Raw genomic sequence first — 22,881 nt, 5'->3', positions numbered from 1 at the left:
AATTCATATGTCAAAAAGGAGACCTCATCATGAATTGGGGTGGGGTTGGGGGCATGGGAAGGGTTAGAGGCAGAAGAAGAGGGAAATGGTATGATTATGTTTTCAACTTAAAATTGCAAATAAAAGATAAAAAACAGGTTTCAGTTTCCCCATTTCTAGGATTAGAAAGTGGAACATTTGCGTCGTGAGTTCTATTACCTCATGCACGGGATAGTACCCTCCTCTTGGTCCCTTCCACCATGTGATGTCACAGCCGTGGGTAACATTGATGGAACACACAACAAGCCTCCACCAGACACTGACTCTGCCGGTGCCTTGGCTTTGACTATGTAGTTTGAAGAACTGTGAGCGATAAACTTGTGCCATTAGCCAATCATAGCAGCCCAAATAGACTGAGGGAAATATTATTTCTGTTCAAATAAACAAAACATTTTAACACTGAGACAGTAACACTATGATACCCTCATGATTTTTGCCTCCCATTCAAAAATATAATATAATATAATATAATATAATATAACTTGGGGAAATTTCTCAATAATAGATTTTTAAGAAACCTATTCTTCATACTGGGTCACCTGTTCAGCCTTAATACATGGAGAGGTCCTTAGTCTTATTGCAACTTGATATGCCATGTTTTGTTGAGGGGGCAGGAAGGCCTTGCCCTTTCTGAATAGAAATCAGGGAGGAGTGGATGGGGGTGGGCAGAGGGCAGGTTGGTGGGGGGACTGGGAGGAGAGGAAGGAGCCAGATGTAAAATAAACAAATTTATTTTTTTTAAAAAAAAAAAGAAAGGAAAAAAGAAACCCCACAGAGATGCCAGGGAAGAGCCCTGTATTCTTAATATTTCAAGGTTGTTGTCACAATCTGTCATAGGCTCCCTTTTCTTGCACCACTCCCTGGTTCTACTATGGCATGAAACAGCAATTCTTCCAAGACTGTGTCCTGACTTTGTATTCTATAAGGCACATGTGCACACCTTCTCACACGGGCCAGGGGCGGTCTTTCAGTGCCAGGACGCTGCAGCTGGCCCTGGCTCTGGTCCACAGGGATCCAGCTGATGGAATGCGACCACGTCAGCAGGATCTTGCTGCTGCCGCCTTGTGATGGAGTGAGTGTGAGGGACCGAGGCAAGCTTGAAGCTGAAACCTGACTGAAGCCTGCCACGGTTCTCCTTGTGGAACAGGAGATTCTGAGAACATCTCTAAATAAGGAGAAGTCTTCCAAGGCCACAGATCTTTGGGAAACACTCGCCCGCTCTTGACGATCTGCAACGGACATTCACACAACTGTTTAGTGGAACTGTGTGATGTTTTTTTCTTTCAGCCAAACAATTCTCAGTATGATCTAGGTGTACCTTTTTCTTGTTTTGAAAGTCCTGGAATTTATTTACGCTAACCTGAGAGACGCTAAGCAGGAAATGGAGAGTGAGCACATGTGTGTTCACACAAGACCGCGTCACACCTGAGAGTGCCCTTCAGTCAAGCATGGGCGTAGACTCAGAGTAGAAGATGAGGTCTGCTCAGCTGTGGTTTAGGTGCTGGGTGCTGAGTGATCCCCAGAGGCTCTTATGTTAAAGGGTTACCCGCTGGGTGGTGCCCCTGGAAGAGGGACCTTTGGAAAGGAGAGCTGGTTCAAGGTTTTGTGTCATCAGCTATAAACCTTCAACAGAGATCATGGAGCTACAATTCTCTCTTCTTTCCTCGCTTTCTGACCACAATGTAGGCAAGTTAGCTGCACCCCATTTTCCCACCATGATATGGTCACAGTCACAGACCCAAGGTCACATAGCCAACTGTTCATGGACTGGAACCATTAAAACTCTAATAACAAACAAGCTTTTCATATTGTTTGTTTGTTTATAAGCTAATTACTTTAGGTAATATGCTATATTAGTAGAAATCAACACCAAATATGTATATATTGCTAAAACAGGCTGCAGCCCCTGAAGTTTGTCCCATCTCTTTTCTTCACAGTTAACCCAGGTCACATAAACTTGGAGCCCTGTTTTGCTGAGATGTAGGGTTTGAGAGGCCAAAGTAAATCTCACATGTCAATGAAAAATCCTCTGAGTTGGCCACTGCCCTGAGCCTGAAGCAGGAGGTCTATTCAGTCTCATCTGGAACAAGCTATGTGGCCTGACAGGGGCTTCCCATAGGGCCTGGGAAACCATTCTGTAAACTGTTTGTTGTTTTATAGTTCAGGGGGTACGTTTATGAGACCTTCCACAAGCCACTCACAGAGCTATCTGCAGCAGTAAATGGGTATTTTAAAGTCAAAGAACCCCTCCTTGTGATAGAAAAGGGAAATGAAGCCGCTACATGCCGGGTACCTGAGGTGACCAGCTCCAAAGTCGGCCTAAGCTGCCTATTGATGTTTTAATATTTTCCCATGTCACTCTCCCACAGCTGACCTGGACTCTTTTGTTGACCTAACCTGAGCCTTGCATACTTTCTGCTAAGATAGGAAATGGTTAGGGGTTCATGAAGGAGAGCAAACACATCTCTGAGACTGTTTACTATACGGCTGCTTTCTGTTGGGAATTTTGGATCTAAAACACAATGAGGCAAGTGTGTTTGTGTGTACGTAACTTGTAAGTCTACCACAGAGTCTGTGTACAAAATGGATAGAAGGGAGACTGTAGAAAGGCAGCCAGCTCCCAAGATTCAAGCGACCAGCCCAAGTCCAACACAAACAGTTCTGGACACATCTTAAAATGAATTAAACATCTAACGACAGCGTATTAAGTTGCTTAGAAACAAGCAATTTGGATCAGAACGGGAAGGGGAAGCTCAGAAAAGCTGTCCTTAAGCAGTCTAGAAAGTGCAAAACACCTTTTTAATTTCCAAAAGGTAAAAACTTCATGGCAGTAGGAAGGAGAAAACAGCCCAAACATTGTTATCAAAGTTTATAGAACTTAATAGTTATAATTTAACTCTTTTCAGTCCCATGAATGCAGAAAGACATTGTTTAGTTCGATCAGCCCAACAGTTCAGATTCACCTCTTCAGTAATGGAGATTGTGTATCTGGGCTTGGAGAGGGCCTCCCGGGGAAAGCGGCTGAGAGATATGCAGTGGAATGTGAGGGTCCCTAGAAGACCACTCACTGTGCTGATAGCCCCCCACTGGCTTCACTAATAAGACCTCTCCTTAGTATATAGGAAAGCCGGAATGCTGGTGGACAGTAAACTACCAGCCTTTAAAAGTGGGTGAAGTAGATAAACAAATACTCTAATTTTATTAGCAATTATCTTTTGTCTGACAAAGTTATCTCCTCTTATAATCTGATTGGTGTCTTTAAATTCTACAATTAGAAACCTATTACCCAGGCAAAAGCATCAGTATCTATGAAAAAGGACACAGCCGGTAGGTAGTGGCACCCACCTTTAATCCTGGCACTTGAGAGACAGGGGCAGGTGGATCTCTGAGTTCAAGGCCAGCCTGGTCTACAGAGCAAGTTCCAGGACAGCCAGAACAACACAGAGAAACTCTGTCTTGTAAAAACAAAGAAAAAAAGAGAGAAAGAAAGGAGGGAGGGAGGGAGGGAGGGAGGGAGGGAGGGAAGAAAAAGAAAAAGTACACAAAAGTACAAAGGCTGAGGAGATGAGTCAGGTTGAACTGCTTGCCGCCCAGGCATGAGGAGCAAAGATCAAATCCCCAGGAACAATGTAAATACACGATCGGGGAGGCAGCCTACCTGAGATCCCAGAGCATAGAAGGTGGAAATGGGATCTTCTGAGCACACTGGCCAAGTAGACTATCAGTACCCTCTGGATTCAACTGAGGAATCAGGCCTCAATATGTAAGTCAGAGAGCAATCAAAGAAGACCTTGACACCTACTGTAAAGCTACATGCAAGCCAGCGTGCATGCCCCATGCACACGCACAAGAAAAAGACAGGAGAGAGGCAAACACACAGAATAACTGTTACTAACCCTTTTTATTTTGTCAACTGAGAAATAGGTTAATATATGACAATAAGTGATTTCACTTGCCAAGACTTGGGAGTCTAAGTCACCAGGTTCTTTATAAATTCAGACTTTGCCTGGAGAGAGCAGAGTGGTCCTGAGAACCCAGGATGCTGAGGAACTACGAGAAGCAGGAAAAGAGCATCCTGGCTCAGCATAGGATAAAGACTCTTTGTCTGGTCCAAGAAAGCTAGCTCCAAAGCATCTCTGGGATTGTTTTCCTCTTTAGAGCCACCATAGTTCCAATTTTTCATAAACAGCAGCATTTAGATGCCCCAGGAACCACTCTGCCCTCGAGGTTTTCTGTTCATCGTGGACACTACCACTCCATCAACAAACACGGGATGATGACACTGGCCAGTGTGGTTCCTTCCTCCTGAGACAAACTGGGGAGAACAGGTGAGCACACATGGCTGTGTTTGTCAACCGCTATCCGGCCTTCCCTAGCACCATCCTGTATGTCTCTTTAAGTGTTCTATTTTGCTTCAGAAGCACATTCTAAGTTAAGGAAACTGCTTACAACTTAAAGAAAAATATAGAGAGTTTCTCAGGATCCTTTTGGGCTTTGCCATGTCCTATCAAATTATCTAAGAAGCAAACAAGCATGTTTCTGAGGGATTAATAGTAATATTGAGTTCTCTATAGAGGTACATGTAAGTCATTCCCTGTGCAATGGGTATGAGGAGATTCTAGAAAGACCAGACGATTGTCCTTGCATCCTGGCTGGATACAGATCACTCTGGAAGAATGTTGGTGTCTCCCATTCTTCCCAAGCATGCCACGCTAGGTTTGCTGGCACCGAACATACCCAAGATTCCTCTTGCTGGATTTCTTGCTTTAGAGTTCAGGTGATGAGCACAGTTCTAAACTATGTCACAGTGCTGCAGCGTGAAAAATCACACACTTGAAACAAATGAATTGGGGGCCTTCCTAAGTAAGTAAGAAACTCAGGTTCTGGTAACTCAGTAACAAGTGCTGCCCATTAAGCCGGGAACTGACCGGTTTGTTGCAGCTTAAATGGTCACCAACAGCCACAAAACCCAGAGTCATTCAACTCACGACCTAGACTTTGATTAATGTTCAGTAAAAGGCTGTGTTTCCTGAAGGTCACTAGATGGTGAATGCTATTAGAAGCAAGGCACCATGGCTAAGTTAATCTAACCGACAAATAGGGGGCTGCCTCCATGATAATTGAGGTGTTATTGTGAGCTATTGCCGTATCCTAAACAGTCATGAATTATCTGATTAAATTAGCTCTCTGGAGAGAACTTACTGTGTTTTCAACAACTGTAAGCTACTCAGCCTGCCCTGGGACTGACAGGGCCTCTGGGCTGGCAGCATGTATTCAAGATGTGCCATCTATGGTGAACTGATGCCTTCTCTTTCATCTGCTCTAGCAGGATCACCTGCTGTCTGTGCCCCATTTCCTACCAGCCAGATCTATAACCTTCAATGCCAGGGCCTCAGCCTCAGTGGGGTTTGTTACCACATGAGTGAACCAAGGATCTCAGTTTTTTCTAACACAAATTTATATAATACCAATTTTAGAAACTGAAAATAAAGAGCAATCAATGACCAATGGTACTTAATTTTAAGACTTGAAACTATAAGGATTAAGACAGTGCATGTCAATAGTATAAAGATCCATGAATAGAATATAATTGAATTGAATAGATAAGTTCAGAAACAGACTTGTAGACATGTGGATAAATGACTTTCAACAAAGATAACTCTGTGGCCAAATAGTTTATTTTCAATAATGTATGCTAGAATTATTAAATGTTGGTACACAAAAATTATAAACTTTGACCCATATTTGGCAGAAAATACCAAAGTTGGCTCAGATATATCATAGACCTAAAGTTGAGATCACCTATAGGCACCAGACCCCTATCAAAGAACACAGAAAATTCTTCATGACTTTGTGTTAAAGTAATAATTTCTTAGATACAACACCAAACACACCAGTCATAAAAGACAAAATTTAATAATTTTAACATTATTAAAACTAAACTGTTCCTTTAAGTACACCATTAGAATAACAAGTTACAGAGCAAGAGAAAGTATTTGAAATCATATTATGTGTCATATCTCTGATGAAGGACATGAATCAGAAGTACAGCAACAATTCTTGAACTCAAAAGGAAAACACAAATTAGCTTCAAGCTCTCACAAAGATGTGAATACACAACCCTGACTATATTTAGAGAGAAGGCCGCCTTGATGATCAACTTGAAGAAGGAACACGCCCACTCTCAGCCCTTAAGACCACCGTCTAGCCTAGCTTCAGCAGGAGAACTAACACAAGGAGCTTGGACTCTGGGAGGGTCTCTACCCAGCACATTGTTTCACAAGAGATCCTTGGCTTCCCATAGAAAATAGGCAGAAAAGACACTCAAGTGACTGGAGAAGTGAGAATTATAGTTGTGCTTACTAGAATAACCAAAAATTATCAACACAAAGTGGATGAGGCTGGACAAGTGGCACTTCTATACACTGATGGTGGAAATGTAAGTTGATATAATCACTTCAGGAACAAAAGTGGCAGTTTCTGGAGAAGTTGAACTTATGTTAAGAAGTCCTAATATACACAAGCTATTAATAGCAGGATTCAACATCTAAATGGTGCTATGGAATAATGCTTTTGCACACTGTGAAGATGTATTGCTTTCATTGTTAATAAAGAGCTGACTGGCCAATAGCTAGGCAGAGAGAGGTTAGGCAGGAGAGCTAGACTAAGAGAATTCTGGGAAGAAGAAAGAGGGTGGAGCCATTAATCATGCACAAAGGAAACAGGAGATGAACATGCCATCCTAAAAAAAAAAAAGGTACTGCCACGTGGTAGAGTGTAGATAAGAAATATTGGTTAACTTAAGCTGAAAGAGCTAGTTAGCAACAAGCCTAAATTATCAACCAAGCATTTATAATTAAAAATAAGTCTCTGTGTGATTATTTGGGAGCTGGCTGGTGGGACAGAAAAGTTCCACCTATGAAAAGGTAGGACCAACCCTCATTTCCATCAGTATATTAAAGATTAAACAAGAGAGCTGGAGAGATGGCTCAGCAGTTAAGAGCACACACTGCTATCCAGGGGTGGGTGGTTGCAGGGGCACTAGGTTCAATTCTTAATACTTACATGTTGGTTCACAAACAGCTGTAATTCCAGTTTCAAAGAGTATCGACGCCCTCTTCTGGCTTATGTACAGACATTCATGTAAGCAATAAACCCAAGCATGTAAAATAGAACTAAAGAAGTCTTTTAAAAACAGATTAAATAAAATTCACTCATCCATTGAAATATTATTTAGTACTGAGAAGAAAGGAATCCCGGTCCTGCCTAATACTATATGGAGGAACTTTGAGGATCCTATGCTAAATGAAATAAGCCTCTCTCTCTCTCTCTCTCTCTCTCTCTCTCTCTCTCTCTCTCTCTCTTTCTGTCTCTCTCTGCCATGTGAGGACATGCACACAAGCAATCTGCAACCCATAAGAGGGCTGTAGCTAGAACTCCCAGCCTCAGGCACTGTGAGAGATCTGCCCAGCCAATGGTCATTTGAGATGACAGACATCGGGTACCATATTCATTCACTGATTTCCCACAGGCCATGCTATGGGAACCATTACTAAAAGGAAACATGGCATTATCAAGAACTGTCACCAATCACTGATGGATGCATGCCTAATCAAACCAGTGGGTCTTGTACTACTGACGTAGATGTATTTTCGTATATGAAGTGCTATGACTGAAGCTAGCTTTCTCTATACCTCGGGCCTCTTCTCAAAGGTGACATGTGAGTAAAATGCCGTCCTCACTAGCTATGTTTCAGGAGGATTCTGAAACTGATAAAGAAAAATGTGTGCATCCTTAACTGGCCTGTTCGGTAGCTATCTTGATGAGGGTTGTGCCGTGATGAAGCACCATGACCAAAGCAACTTGGGGAGGAAGGGGTTTATTTGACTTCTGCTTCCAGATTATTGTTCATCACTGAAGGAAGTCAGGACAGAAACTCAAGAGGACAGGGACTTGGAGGCAGGAACTGATGAAGAGGCTATGGAGGGAGCTGCTTACTGGCTTCTTCATGGATTTCTCAGCTTTCTTTCTTACAGAACCCAGGACCACCAGCCCAGGGATGGCACCACCCACAATAACTGAACCCTTGCACGTCAAATACTAATTAAGATGTGTCAGACTGTATTGACTCCCCATGGGAAGCCTTACCCTTTCTGAAGAGCGGATGTAGAAGTAAGGGGGAGGGGGGGGGGTGGGAGGAGGGGAGAGCGTGGGAACGGGGATAGTTATGTAAAATGAGAAAAGATTGCATTTAAAAAATTCTTACAAAAAACGTAAAAGAAAATTCCCTACAGGCTTGTGTTCAGGCCTATCTTATGAAGGCATTTTCTCAACCGAGGCTCCCTGTTCTTGTCCAGTTGACATAAAACTAGCCAGCATGGTGGCCGAAGAGATGGGAAATGTCATGCTAACAACAAGTCAGGATCTGACCTTCAAATTATTAAAATAGTTCAGGAAAAAGAGAACTCACATATATTTTACGTCTTCCGAAGAGTGGTGGCCGCAACAACCATCCTCACTCTTCTGTTCTCTGGAAAGGGCACCATCATGTCTGGGGTCCTATTCAGTCCACACTACGCACAGCTCTGTCCTTTAGTTTCAGATGTTACTTAACTCCGGCTTCTGCTCTTGCTTTCCAGTGTTTAATCCAATAGGAACATTGGTGAAGCTAGGACTAAACAGAGTTTGTGTCTAAGTTAAAGCCACTGCCTGATTTTTTTTCCAAAGAAATGTCTCCCCCAACACTGTATTTCTGTTTTCCCTTTCTGCTGACGACAAAGGCGCTTGCCAGGAAGTGTCTGTCTTTTTGCATGCCTTATGGCAGTACAGCTAGAAATAGAAACTAGAATTACTTTAAATCTTGCACCACGCGGTGTTTGCACTTCAACTACATATGGTGCCAGGGGGCAGAGCAGAGTGAGGGGGAAGTTGTTAAAATAACATGAATGTGAGATCAGCCTCCAGTGCCACATCCTTTGAATATCTTCTGATCTCCAACATGGGTTATTTGAAGCAAATCACCTTGTTCTAACACTTCCTGCCCTCACAACCAGGCCACATAGAAGAGATTGATTTTCAAATCAAGACCTGGATTCGGGGCCACATGCAAAGCTTAGACTTGTTCAGTACTAGTCAGGAAGTTGCTGTTGCCGCTTCCTTGAACTCATGATTGATACGACATATGACATATGCTGATGGAACCCACGTAGTCAGTGCCATGACCCATCACAGGGTTGATGTGTGTTGGAGAGTTTATCCCTATTCAAACGTGTATGAAAACATTCACTTCTGATTATGAGGTATGGATGTGATATTAATAAAGGCTTTCAAAGAAAAATAATCTCAAAGTAACTGTTCTTTGGAAGTAGTAGAATGAGAAAGTTCCATCTTTAATTTAGCTAAGATTTGGGTACCTATTATAAAGGGGTCCAGCTTTAGAGAATTAACAGTCAATCACTGGAACATGATTATGGCCTTGAATAGCTGTTATCTGAGCTATGGAACAAGGAAAAGAGAAAGGGAGTTTTGGGTAAAGGGAAATATCTTCTTTTTTTAATAATCTTTTTTATTTTACATACCAATCACAGCCGCCTCTCCCTCCTCCCGTTTCTCCCCCACCTTCCCTTCCCCACCTTCCATCCATTCCTTAGAGAGGGTGAGTCCTCCCCCCACCATTCCTTAGAGAGGGTGAGTCCTCCCATGGGGAGTCAACAAAGTCTGTCATATCACTTGAGGTAGGACTAAGGCCCTACCCCCTGTATCAAGGCTGAGCAAAATATCCCTCGGTAGGGAAAGTGCTCCAAAAATCAAATTCATGCACTAGGGATAAATTCTCATCCCACTGCCAGTGACCTCACAAACTCCCCACCTTCTCCCACATTCAGAGGGTCTAGTTCTGTCCTATGCAGGTTCCCCAGCTGTCAGTACAGGATCAGTGAGCTCCCACTAGCAGCTCGGGTCAGCTGTTTCCGTTGGCATCACCATCATGGTCTTGACCCCTTTGCTCATATAATCCTTCCTCCCTCTCTTCAACTGGACTTTGGGAGCTTGGCCCAGTGCTTAGCTGTGGATCTCTGCATCTGCTTCCATCAGTTACTGGATGAAGGTTCTGTGATGACAATTAAAGCAATCATCAATCTGATTACAGGGCAAGGCCAGTTCAAGCCCTCTCTCCACTATTGCTTAGATTCTTAGCTAGGGTCATCCTTGTGGATTCCTGGGAACTAAAGGGAAATATTTTCCATGGCACAGAAATGAGAAAAGTTCCAGAACATTCCAGGTGGAGAGAAGTAAAAGAAGAATTTGTTCTACTTCCTCTCAAGGTGGAAACTAAACCTTTATCTCATAAATGTGGAGGTTTTAGGGCCCTTTCTTACCCAAACTAAAACGGGAAGGAGGAATCAGACAGGACAGCTGCTACTCTGGTATAAAAAACTGTAGATGATGATAGAGCCAATTATGAGTTCAAAATAGAAATGATGCACCCAGAAATCCCAAGCAGAAGGATTATTTGTTACAGGCCAGCCTAGGCTACAAAGTGAGTTCTAGGCCAGCCTGGGCTACAAAGTAAGTTCTAGGCCAGCCTGGGCTGCATAGTGAGACACTGTCTAAAATATGATTATAACAATAACAATGAGCAGGAAAGTAGAGATTTTTTTTAAACAGCTTATATGTAGATTCCTACATGACAAGCAGGCAAGTCTCTGTTAGGTGGTTGGCAATAAGGAATCCGTTGTTCTTTATGTATTATTGAAATTTATAAAATATATTCTGATCATGGTTTCTCCTCCTTCATTTCCTCCCAGATCCTCCCCGACGTCTCCACCCACCCAACCCCAAACCTTATTTCTCTCTCTCTTTAGAAACCAAACAAGCAAATTTAAAAAAAAAAAACATAACCAAAACAAAACAAACCCCAGAATTTAAAAACCAAGCTAATTAGTCAAGCAAAAAAAAAACAACATTGAAAAATGACAAGAAACACCCCCCCACACACAAACCAGAAACCATAATATACAAGCAAAAGACTAGTAAGATTTTTTAATGTGCAAACAAAGCAATATGAAAGAAAAGATCTACAAAAATACCACTGAGTTTGAGTTTGTTTCATGCTGGCCAAGAGGCCTATCTTTAAGTGTAGTTTATATCCCCAAGGGACTTTATGGGAGAAAACATATTTCTCACTTTAAAGTGGTTGTCAATCAGAGACAGCATCTTGATCAGAGATGGGGGATTGAGTCCCTCACTGGAACTCTGCCGGGTTTGAATTTGGACAGGCTTTGTGCAGGTCGCCTGTCTCTGTGACATCATGTGGGTCACGTGCACCCACCTACAAGACACTGTGCTCTTGGTGTCCCCATCTCCACTGGCTCTACAATCTTTCTGCCTTGTCTTCCACAAATAGCTAGTCCTGAAGGGAGGGGTTTGATGGAGACGGCCCTTACAGGACTGAGGGTTCCAAGGCCCTCACTCTCCGCATGCCATCCAGCTGTTGGTCTCCATTTTAGTTCCTACCTACTGCAAGAGGAAACTTCTCTGGTGAAGGATGAGTGAGACACTGATCCAGGGGTATAACAGAATGTCATCAGGAGACATTCTGTTGCTATATTCAAACAATATTTTGCTATTTGGGTTCCCTCTGGGCCTGTGACTTATCTAGTCTCATGCTCAATGAGTTGTGTGGGTGTTGTCTTCAGCAATAGGGCCTTGCTGTCGGTTTTTGGAGAGCAAACCATAGCTTTGGCAACAACCTGGGTTGTTTGGGGGTTCCCATGAGACCCCTTTGGCCAAAAATTCAACTAGATGTAACCCATTCCCACCCATTCCCAGTACTGGAAGCTTTATTTGGTGACAAAAAATGCCTACTTGGGGCTCTGTCTCCTAAATTATTTGGTAATTTTATTTAGATGGCCTTCATATACATATATATATACGTGTGTGTGTGTGTGTGTGTGCTGGGCTTTTAATAGACATTTAGCAGAAACTGTGGTGAGACACAGGGAGCGTGAGGTGCTGGTCAGTACATTTGGCCCAGTCGTGGGGCATCCAGGTGCCTCTTCTCTGTTTTGGTCCTATTTTGCCAATTGCTTCCAGGAGAAACAGAGATAATGAGAAACCAGAAACCTCCCACCTGGCATCCTGGCTTCCAGCCAGTGCACAACCAAAGACATTTTGGTTGAAGTATTTCTGGCATCCCTGGACTTCGTCAAGGACAAAACTTCCAACAAGCCTTGGGACAGTTCCAGCTTTTGGCCTTGTAAAAACTGTTTTCTTCCTGGGTCCCTTGCCCCAAAACTGCCCAACCAGTTTCTAGCACCTGCTTTTATCAGTATTTGTTGAGGGGCATCTGGTGCATGTCGGGTGGTCAGCATCCTGCAGATCCACGAGATGCCAGAGGAATCTTCTCCCTGACGTACAGCAGCCAGAAATGTTTCTAGACATGACCAGCCTTGACCTGGAGTACTGAAAAATCTCCCCCTTCCTGAGAACCACAGGTGTAGAGCAAGGTTCCTGGAGGGGGAAACAGATGAATCGCACACTCTGAGCATCCGTTCCTGAATTCATCACCTCCAGTGATTATAGCCGCAACGCAACTACAGCTGGGAAATGCCCCTGAGGCAGCCAGATACTAAGAATAAAAATGACACTGGCCACCATTAACTAAAGTTCCATAAATCTGTATGTGAAGCTGGTGGAATGGTGGGATTTCTGTGATGTCCTTTGGGTATAGGGATAACATGGGTCCTCAGTCCACAGCCAAGCTCTCAGCTTCAGATAGAAAAACACCCGAGTCCCGGGCTGTTTCTGCAGAAGGACCTTTGGGCTATTCTGCTGGAGGAAGATTTTCAAATCCCAGTTGTACCCTTAGCTTTGCTCTGAAACTAATGGCAAACAATATGTTCACATTGGTCCTCCATCTCATTTGTCACAGTCACTGAGTGCGAGTCTTGAGGTATCATGTATTTTGGTGTTACCTGGGAAGATTATTAAAAAGGCAGACACAGACTGTTGGGACCAATTGAGTCCTGGCCTTCAGCTGCTCTTCCATTAGAGCCTTCTAATGGAAGTTACTAAAAGCTGTGCTTTGCCTGGTGGATCAGAGGATAGGATTTTCACCTGTTGGCCATTGACTGCAGGGTATTTAAGCCTCCATGGTGCTATTAAAGAAGGGCTTTTGTACCAGCGATTGGGGGTCCGTGTGTTGGTCTGTCTCTGCGTGTGTTTCCTCAACCTCCAGCCCTTTGTGAACTGGATTCTAGCGCATAGAGTGCAGACCAGGGGAGAAGAGGTGCGGGGGGGGGGGGGGGGGGGCGGTGCCCGAGGATCTTATGGACCCCATAAATTAGGCTAACATGCTTTAGAAAACAGCACAATCTGTCTGAAAACAATTCCCTGCAAGCCTTGGCCTTGGGGAGTGAGCCAGTAGAGAAGGCCCAATGATATACTGCCTATTTCATGTCTGTTACTGTATCTAAGTCTTAACTATATCTAACCCTGGTTGGTTGGCCTCCCTTCTGCCCCCACCTAAGATTCCCCCAGTACTCCAACTCCCACACTCCTGCTCTCTCCCTCCTCTCCTCAACCCAATCATCTTGAAAGACAAAAATTTACAGCTTGAAACCCAGAGTCACCGTTCAGTCAGCCATCACGATTTAGTCTCCCGCTAAGGTTGAGGGTGACCGGCTGGGGGTGCCTTCAAAGGTCCCCACCTCCAACACCACCAGCTTCCTAGTGGAAAATTCCTGTGCACAGAAGGGTCAGCTTCCAGACAAGAAATCACCCAGATATGCTTCCCTGGGCACAAAGGCCTTGGTGTTCAGCCAACCTCTGTGATTAGAAGTGGGGGTTTTCATGCCAGTGTCTGCTAAGTTCACATCTCAGGCAGCTCTTTACTGTAATGGTGATTATTTTTTTCTCCAAGGCCGGGCCTCCACCCTCCGGTCTTTGGAGGAATGTGTTAATAATTGGCCCTGGGGAAATGAAAGTCTCTTTGATACAAGTAGAATAAACACATGGAACACTGCTCAAAGGTCTCGTGTCTCCAACAGGAGCCCGGTTTCGGACTGAAACGAGAGCGAAGCCAAGGGTCTCATTTCTGAATTATTCTTCAGGGGTGTCCTTCCCTTCGCCTCTGTGGCTCCTTCCTTGTGCAGCTGGATGTTGCCCACAGGAACCATAGAAATCTAGAGCCCACAAGGGCCATGGCCAGTGGTTGTGGTTTACCAGGCCTGAAAGGCCTCTGCCGTCTGGATGGGCTTGCATTGTGTGGGATGAGGATCGGAGTTAAAACAGGCTTCATGAAACAATACCACATTAGAGTGGACAGAAACCACTTAGTCCAGCTCTTCATTTCGTGGATGAGAATACAGTGCAGGAAGTTTCTATAACTTCATGGTCATCTATGCCTTCCAGTTGTGGTATAGTCTCCCCCTTAGGCCTGATGCTATGATAGTTTCCTTATCCCAAAGACAGGTGAAATAGAAGAAGTTCCCTGGTAAGATTTCCTTAGTCTCCTTTTCTGTACCCATTCCTGCTTTGGAAAGTACCACCAAACACCGAGTAGCATCCCTGGGGCTCTGGGTCCCTTTGGAAATACAAGCAGTGGCTTGGTCTGCTTGCTCTGGCATGGGGGTTGTTCTCACGCCAGCAGAGAAAGCCTCCATCCTGTACCCCAAGACCCTTCCCCGAAGGCATCCAGCAGTCAATGGATGGGTGTGCTTCTTCTCTCTGTCCCCTTGCCAGTCAGTTTATCTGCATCTCCTAAAGGCAAGCTGGAAAGGACCGGAGCACAGGTGACAGTGTGTTTCTTGCTCCCTTTGCACTTGGGGATCTTTCAAGTTCCATTTTGACATCTATTTGTTGGTAAATTCTGATGAATTCGAAAGACTTCTTTTGGACAATCCACAGACTGGCAGCAAAGCTCAGTGTCCAGGATATGTTTTCTTCCTCGTTGAACCTTGCCATGAGATTACAGCTCATTCCCCTCTGCCTTTCTAGACAGCTATAAAGTGAACAGACTTTAATAATAGGTATTATAGTAGGATTTTTTTAGGTAAATTGTGAAAAATAATATCCATAAATGTGATTTTTAAAAACCTGGTTATGGATTTCTACACAATGGCTAAAGCTTCCCCTTTACAATGGATATTTCATTAAGAGTAGACTATGACTTATTCCTACTTTAATTTTATTTATGTGAGATAAATTTATGTGCTTTGGCTGCATTTTCATGGTGAATTTTCTGTATATGCTCATAAGGTTTTTCCTTTTCCTTTTCTTTGGAGACATCTAACTGTCCACTTTCAGGCTGATGAGCCAAAGGCCATCCTCTCATTTTTTTCAAAACTTAAAACTTGACAGTAATGTTCTTTTCCTCCAAATCGTGTGGCTTTGATGTTCATTATCTTAAGATTCATAATATATTTTCTCCCTATCATCAAAGCCCTAAAACTTGTTTTGGCTCAGACATCTCCAGAGACTGAGTTCTTTCCTCCAGTTCGACTGTCAGGTTCTTCCTTCAGAACAATTTGTCTGGATATCCCAAGGCCCCATTCCTCAGACACATGTCTCCATTCTCCCCTCTCTTCTCCTCTCCTCCTCATTCCCCTGCCTCCACCCTATGCAGGCAGCTGCTTCTAGAACACTCAGTTCAAGGATTATTTGTGAAAATTCTCATGAAATATCCAATCACCTATTTCTCTGAATTAGGAATTTCGAAGCCAGCATTTAATCCGTGTTTCTCAACTGACACCCTTGCTGAACTTAAAATGCTGCCAATGAGGAGGGGGAGAATGGTTTTATTTTTAATCCTGGGTAAAATAGGCATCTTTGTTCATAATACCTGGCCAGCCACAAGGCTTAAAAACTTCCTCCCAAAACTTCTAACCAAAGACGGATCCTTGTCCAGTTCAACAAAACGTTAATATGCTTAGGTTCCGCCCTACACTCACGCCCTCACTGAACAGGCTTTGGGAAAGAGAAGTCATAACGTGGAGGGTGGACACCCCTCACATGCCTATACAAAGACGCCATGGAGTATGGATTTGGTCATCCAAATCACCAAAAGAATGATATGGCTTCTGTTACCCCCAGCTACAAGGTTTCCATTCAGGCAGCAGAAAATTTGTCATGTGTGCCACTGCATAATTGTCTGTCCCCTCCCAGTTATTAAGCAAAGGGACTCCTGGTTTCAAAATCGAGTTTGTCAAATACTGAACTACAAACGGACATGGGATTGGTTAGCGTTCTTCCCACTGACACGAACTCTCGGACCTCCCTCCATGCGGTGCTAGCAAGCCATTTACTAAAAAGGGACAAAGCGCTCTAAGATGGTAGCAAGGTTGGGCACTCCTGGCACTGTTGCTGCCATTCTGTCTTGTCACTTGTCCAAGCCCTGCCCTTGTCTAGCTTTCCTTTGACCTTGATACAAGCCAGGAATGTAAACACGGTGACTCTTATAATGGCTCCTTTGTGTTCATATCTTTGCTTTCTTCCCAAAGATCCTTAAAGGCACAACACACAAAGCCAGGAGCCCAGGTGCTCCGCTCTCAACCTGCTTGCTGACTGCTGGACCGTGGTAACAGGATAACTGGATTCTTAACGCTCAGATTTACTGATACCAGAATTCGCTTCCCACCTATGGCTCTGCAAGTGTTAAGTGATTAGTCTGACGCCAGAGAGGGAGTGAACTGGTCAGAATTCAGGCTGTTTCACAATAGGCTTGGTCTATGGAGTTATCTCCAGACATGTTCTCTGTTGGGGCTAGATAAACCATTGTTGATACTCGCTATTAATTGATAACCAGCCGGGACTTTCCACTTGAGAGAAATAGAAACACAGTAAGCAATTCCTCTGAGCTGTTCTTTCTTTTGACTCAAGTCAATCCTGGGGTTATCTTTTTGAGAGAGTTGAAACACCTTCAAGGATTCAGTATTCGTCTGTGGAATGTGCAGACATTTATAAAGTATCTCTGTACTAAAGGACCATGGGAGGAGGAACTCATGAATAAAGGTGGGCCTGGAGCTGGGATGTAAAGAATGACTCAGACCCACACAGTGAACTGGGAAACAAGACGGGCACCGTTGCCAGGGAGTGCTTCTCTACACAGTATGTTTCCGACCCAGAAGGGGTTAATATATGTGGATACTTAGGATCAAGGAAAGAAAGGAGAGATCTGTAAAGCTGATATCCTCAAATAAAATCCTCTACTTCTGTAGAAAGCTCACTGCTGTCAGGATTTGGCTGGAAACACCCAGGTCGAGGATTTTCCTGACTGAAAAAATCTCCTCTCACCTGTGTGAGAGGTTGTCTGACCCAGACAAAGAGTGACACCGGTGTCTCTTTTCTGGACGGCCTGTATTTAGAACGCATCATCTAATCTGAAATTTATAAATTCTAAAGAGAGCCCTTACTGAAATATGGATGAGTCTTCGTTAGTGAGGGAATGGCGCCTGGTGACGAGTATCTTTAGCAGGGAATATATACCTGGAGATGGAGAAAATACGGGAGGAGACAGAGATGTGTTTCAAGTATGAGGTCAGAAAAGTCAAGCAATCCTGTGGAAGCCAGTCACGAGCCTCTCATTGTAGAGTGCTTTGAGCAAGGCTTGGCGATTCTCAAATACAAATTCTCAAGTTTCTGGAAGGCTTCCTCCTTCCCTTCTGCCCCACTGTCTTTCCTCTCATTCTCCCCACCCCCAAAACTGGTAAATGGGAAGAAGGAAGTAGCTATGACTGCAGCTTGCAGGATTTTGAAATGTAAATGATGACATAGCTTCTGGTGGGGCATGGTAGGCATAGTGGTCCCTGCCTACTACTCTCTGTCTACCAGCGGTGTGTAACTAGTGAGCTAGGTCTCTGTCTCTGTCTCTGTCTGTCAGTCTGTCTGTCTGACTCTCTCTCTCTCTCTCTCTCTCTCTTTCTCTCATATACACACACACTCATGGGTGTCTATAGCATCTTCTGTTCAAGCCTGGCCTCTGCTGCCAGAGTCCCAGTGACCCCAGGATCCTCGCAGGCACTTCCTCCTCAGAAAACAGGGCACAAGACCCCAGTGCTCCCTGTGACTAGCCAGGCTCGTGAGCAAACTGACTTAATAGAAAGGAGTTGTTTTCTTCTTGGACGTTCCCTCCACCTGTTCAAAGACATCGAAGGCACAGATATCATTATATGTGACTCTTCTGTGTCCCTTCAGCGTGTTAGATGCAACATATGTGTGCGCACACATATACACACTCATACACAAACACACACACTCACATACACACACTCATACACAAACACTCATACACACTCATACACACACTCATACACACTCATACACACTCATACACACACTCATACACACTCATACACAGACACTCATGCACACTCATACACACACATACACACACATACACACATTCATACACATGCACACACTCATACACATACACACACACTCATACACACACACTCATACACACACACTCATACACACACTCACATGCACACACTCACACACACAGGAGTTCTGGGGATTGTCTGGCTTTTCTACCTTTTCTACCACTTCATTTCTAGGAGAAATCTACTTTTTTCTTGAAAATTTACTCTCAAGACAACAGCCTTATAGATAGATCTGATTTTGAACATGAGAAGCAATGCTATCTGGGCTTTCACAAATAGAAATCTCTACTTTTTTTCCTAGCTGTGCCATCTGGCTGTGCCTGGGCCCCCGCCTACGTAATCACACACACACACCCATGAACATACTGTAGCCGAAGGGGACGCTAATAAGGTCAGAGAGTGAGAGAATGGCACACTCGCATAGCCAGGAGTTTAAAATAACTCCTGAAAAGAACTAACAAATCTTCCTAAATTCACCAAAGCGGCTCTATCGAGATTTCTGAAGCCGTGTGAAAACATGCTTGGTTAGGACACCAAGCGGTCTGCTTCTTTAACATGAGGCCGACACAGGAAAGAAGTCAAGCCACTGGAAAACAGGCAGTCCTCTGCAGCAGCACTTACCTTGCCCACGTTCTCACGTGCCCCTCAACATTAGGAGTACTGCAGCTGCCAAGACTTAGTCTTAGGGAGACCAACAACAAACCATATTCCGGTAGTTCTTTCCCTTGCTTTAGAAAAAAAAGGGAGGGAGGAAGAAAGGGAGGGAGGGGGAGGGAGGGAGAGAGGGGGAGGGAGGGGGAGGGAGGGGGGAGGGAGGGAGGGAGGAAGGAGAAGGGAAGAGAGGGGAGCGGGAAGAGGAGGGGAGAGGAGAGAAGGGAAGGGGAGGGGAGAGGAGGGGAGGGGAGGGGAGGGGAGGGAAGGAGAGAGGGGAGGGAAGGGGAGGGGGGAGGAGAGGGGAGGGGAGGTGAGAGGAGGGGAGGAGAGGAGAGGAGAGGTTTGGTGGGCTCTGTGTAGCCCGTGGGTTGTATACAATAAAGGCCCAATTCCCAGCCTTTTCTAATGATTGGTGAACAGATGACCCCCATCCATGGAAAATGAGACTAACTTGTGAACAGCTTTCTGAAATACACGGCCCCAACCTCAGTTGCTCTTTATGGGCTAAATCGTCCTCGTCAGATTCCCGTGTTAAGGACTTAATTCTCTGCAAAAAGGCATTCGGAGAGCTTTAAGAGAGCAATACATGTTAAGGAAGGCATTGGGGTGTGGGTCTAATCCAGAAGCTCTGAAGAGAGGGGAGAAGAGGAAAAGGAGGAGGAGGAGGAGGAGGAGGAGGAGGAGGAGGAGGAGGAGGAGGAGGAAAAGCAAGAAGAAAGAGAAAGGTCAGACTCCACAAGCCCATGCAGAGGACAGGTCATGTGAGGATTCAAGGAGGCGGTAGCCTGTAAGCCATGGAGAGAAGTGTCCTCAGAAATGGCACCAGGCAGCACTTCGATCTTGGTTTTCTGGCCACCAGAACAGTGAAAACCTAATTTCTGTCCCTTCAGTTAACTATGACATCCCTAAGAATCTAACACACTGGCCACTGTGGAGATCAACATTGCTGGCAAGGATTTAAACAGAATCACTTTCAAAGTGGCCAAGTAGGTAGGCGTGTGTGTGTGTGTGTGTGTGTGTGTGTGTGTGTGTATGTGTGTGTGAATGTGTGTGTATGTATATGTTGTGTACAAACAAATGTATGCAGATACACATGTCTGTAAAGCACACATGACGGAAAACACGTGTGTTTTGCTCTGAAGTCCATGCCTAGGTTCGTAGCATATACATGGAAAGCAGGTTTTCAATAGCTTGCAGGCTTCGTTTTAGTCGGTTAAAAAAATGAACAGAGCAGTTTCTAGAATAAAATGTGTGTTAGCCTAGCATCAGGTGATACACACAGTCTTTTCATGAAGACTCTCCATGACTTTGAGTACTTTGAACTAAACTGTAGGGCATACTAGAAATTACTCTCACATCATGGGTTGGTGACAGGAAGGTTCATTTGTTTGAAACAGAAGGAATTAGCAATTCACACAGTTGAAAGGGAATTCTTTCCCTTTTTCTCTTTTACCTTAAAATGTATTATATTTTTATACGTATTACGAACTTTCAGGGAACTAATCCTTTAGCTTATTCACAGGCCTCTGAACACTTAGAGGAGGAAATTGTGCTGCTCCCAATGCTTTCTATTCTCATGACCCTGGACACATTCTCCTGACTCTGCGTAGCAGGGGCCAAGTCATGGAACTCATGTCTGAGATCGCAGTAGAGGATAAATGAGACATTACACTCAAAGTCCATAAGTCAGTATCTGGCACAGACTAGAAGCTTAATCAGTGACAGACATGTCAACACTGGATCTATATTGATATTATTTTTTACAGTTGTTTTACAGATGTAAATGCTAAATTTTAACCCACTCAAGGATCTTGTGTGAAGTTGCACAGCTATACAGCTATAAGTTCAGGGTTCAACTCCAGATCCATCCACCTGACACCCGTTCCTTTTCTCTTCCGGCAAAGATCTGAACAGCATACTCTTGCTGTGGGATAACCCCTCTGTATGCTGGGACTATATTTTATTACCATTGGTTAAAAAAGAAGAGGGTTTGACCTATAGCAAGGCAGGCTAGAACTATGTGGGAAATCCAAGCAAAGATACAGGGAGAAGAAGGGTGGTGTCAGGGAGATGCCAGGGAGCCCCTGGGGCAACATGATATACTAGAGAACACGGAAAACCATGAAGCCACGTGACAAAATGTAGATTAATAGAAATGGGTTCATTTAAGTTGTAAGAGCTAGTTAGTAATAAGCCTGAGGAATAGGTCAAATAGTTTATAATGAATATTTAGCCTCTGAATAATTATTTTAAAAATGACCAGACAGAGCAGAAAAGCCTCTGTTTGCACACTCTTACCAACAGAGCAGAGAAGCAATCAGTAAGAAGAAGTCTTGATTACTCCAGGGAAAGTTGTTGCTTCCAGGCTGAGATGGTGACTGAGCCATCTTAACCTTTCTTTGTGTCTCCCAGAGCCTCCTTTTCCTTCCTCTGTTCAGAAGCAGGGGAAGAAATGGCAAGGGAATGAAAAGGCTAGATAAACACATTCTGCGAGGATCCTAGGAAAGGGGATTTTGTTTGCATCAAATGTTGATAAAAAGATCATAGACAGTCCTTTTGATGTTCCTCTCCCCACGGTTAGGACTAGATTAAAGTGCATGAGTCATGGAAATGACCCAGGCAGGAAGAATGAGTCACCTTGCCTTTTTGGACCTTCTGGCCACAGTTTCTCCCGGGATCAACATCACCATGGGTAGGCGGGTCCTGCGCCACCTGCTGTAGCCCATCCCCTGCTGGGAAACACTCAGAACAAGGGGGAGACTGGGAGAGTGAGAATCCTTGAACCCTCAAAGGGCTGCCCTGTAATCTTTCCAAAAGCATTTTCTGCTATCAGCTTGGAAGCTTCTCGTCCATTTCATCACTTTCAACTCCCGAATCTACCCTCACTGCAGGCTAATCCATCCTGAAGGGCGGACACACACTTCACAGATGCCCGCTATGATCCTTGCCTCCTGCTTCAAGCAGGCTAGCGGGCTTGGGTTTGGGCATGCTCCCAAGAGCTGTATCTCTGTGCCTTTGCTGTCTTTATTGATCTCTTGGAATCTACCCACCGTGTTTCTTTCTAGGACTGAAATGCCCCCAGTTAAGACCCATACCCTGGGGCTCAATCCTGGGAGCCAGAGAGGTAAAGAATTGTCACATCTCTTGGTCCACTTTGTCCTGAACCTATAGACTTCCCCTTGGTCGAGGGTCATTGGATGCCCTGAAAAGCCCAGGCTTGACATCAGCTTACTCCCGATGAATCTACTTCTGTATGTCCTTTCCTTGTTCTCCCTTCCTCTTTTCCCTTTGTGGTTTTGGCATCTTTGAGGATCAGGCCAATCTGGAGTGCAATGAACTGCAAGGCAAACTGGGGACTCTCTGTCTAAGCTCTGGGGCAGCCACGACTCAGTTTGGACCATTTGAAGACAAAAGGGAAACACAGAAACAGAAAATATCTTAGACTTCTGAGTTTTTTAGAGAAACCAAAAATAGTAGACCTCCTTCTTTGGTAGTGAAATGATTCGATAGTCAAAACTTTGAACTAATAAGAATTTCCAAAGCAGTCAGTGTAGACCAAAAGGAAAGCTGTATGGGGTAGCTTGTAGTTTGCCTGCTGCTAACATGGCCTTTTGTGTAACTTTTATGGCAGAGTCTGGCTCATCCAGTTTGTATCCTCCTCTCTTTGAGCAGACAGCTGAATTCTGGTTCTCATGCTAATTTGCAGTAAGACCAAAGATCATTGATAGAAGCCAGAGACCCCATAGCTCTGCCAGCCACATAGACTCCATAGCCAGACACCTCCTCCATTTCCCAAGTTTTTCCT

The 22,881-nt window shown here is 44.3% G+C and overlaps 1 long non-coding RNA gene across 1 annotated transcript; it reads right to left on the bottom strand.

The window, feature by feature from the left end:
* Nucleotides 1–828: 828 nt before the first annotated feature.
* Nucleotides 829–19,147, bottom strand: LOC121455578. The gene is made up of 3 exons (XR_005975523.1): nt 19,044–19,147; nt 8,510–8,707; nt 829–1,268 (listed from the first exon to the last, which is right to left on the bottom strand). It is a non-coding gene; the product is annotated as an uncharacterized LOC121455578 (long non-coding RNA).
* Between the last annotated feature and the right edge of the window lie 3,734 nt (nt 19,148–22,881).

This window comes from Microtus oregoni, unplaced genomic scaffold (assembly GCF_018167655.1).
Source record: "Microtus oregoni isolate MIOR12 unplaced genomic scaffold, Mior012 000014F_ref0000157, whole genome shotgun sequence".
Lineage (NCBI taxonomy): Eukaryota > Metazoa > Chordata > Mammalia > Rodentia > Cricetidae > Microtus > Microtus oregoni.
Note: the sequence above shows the minus strand (reverse complement) of the source record. Positions and strands in the feature narration are given on the sequence as shown.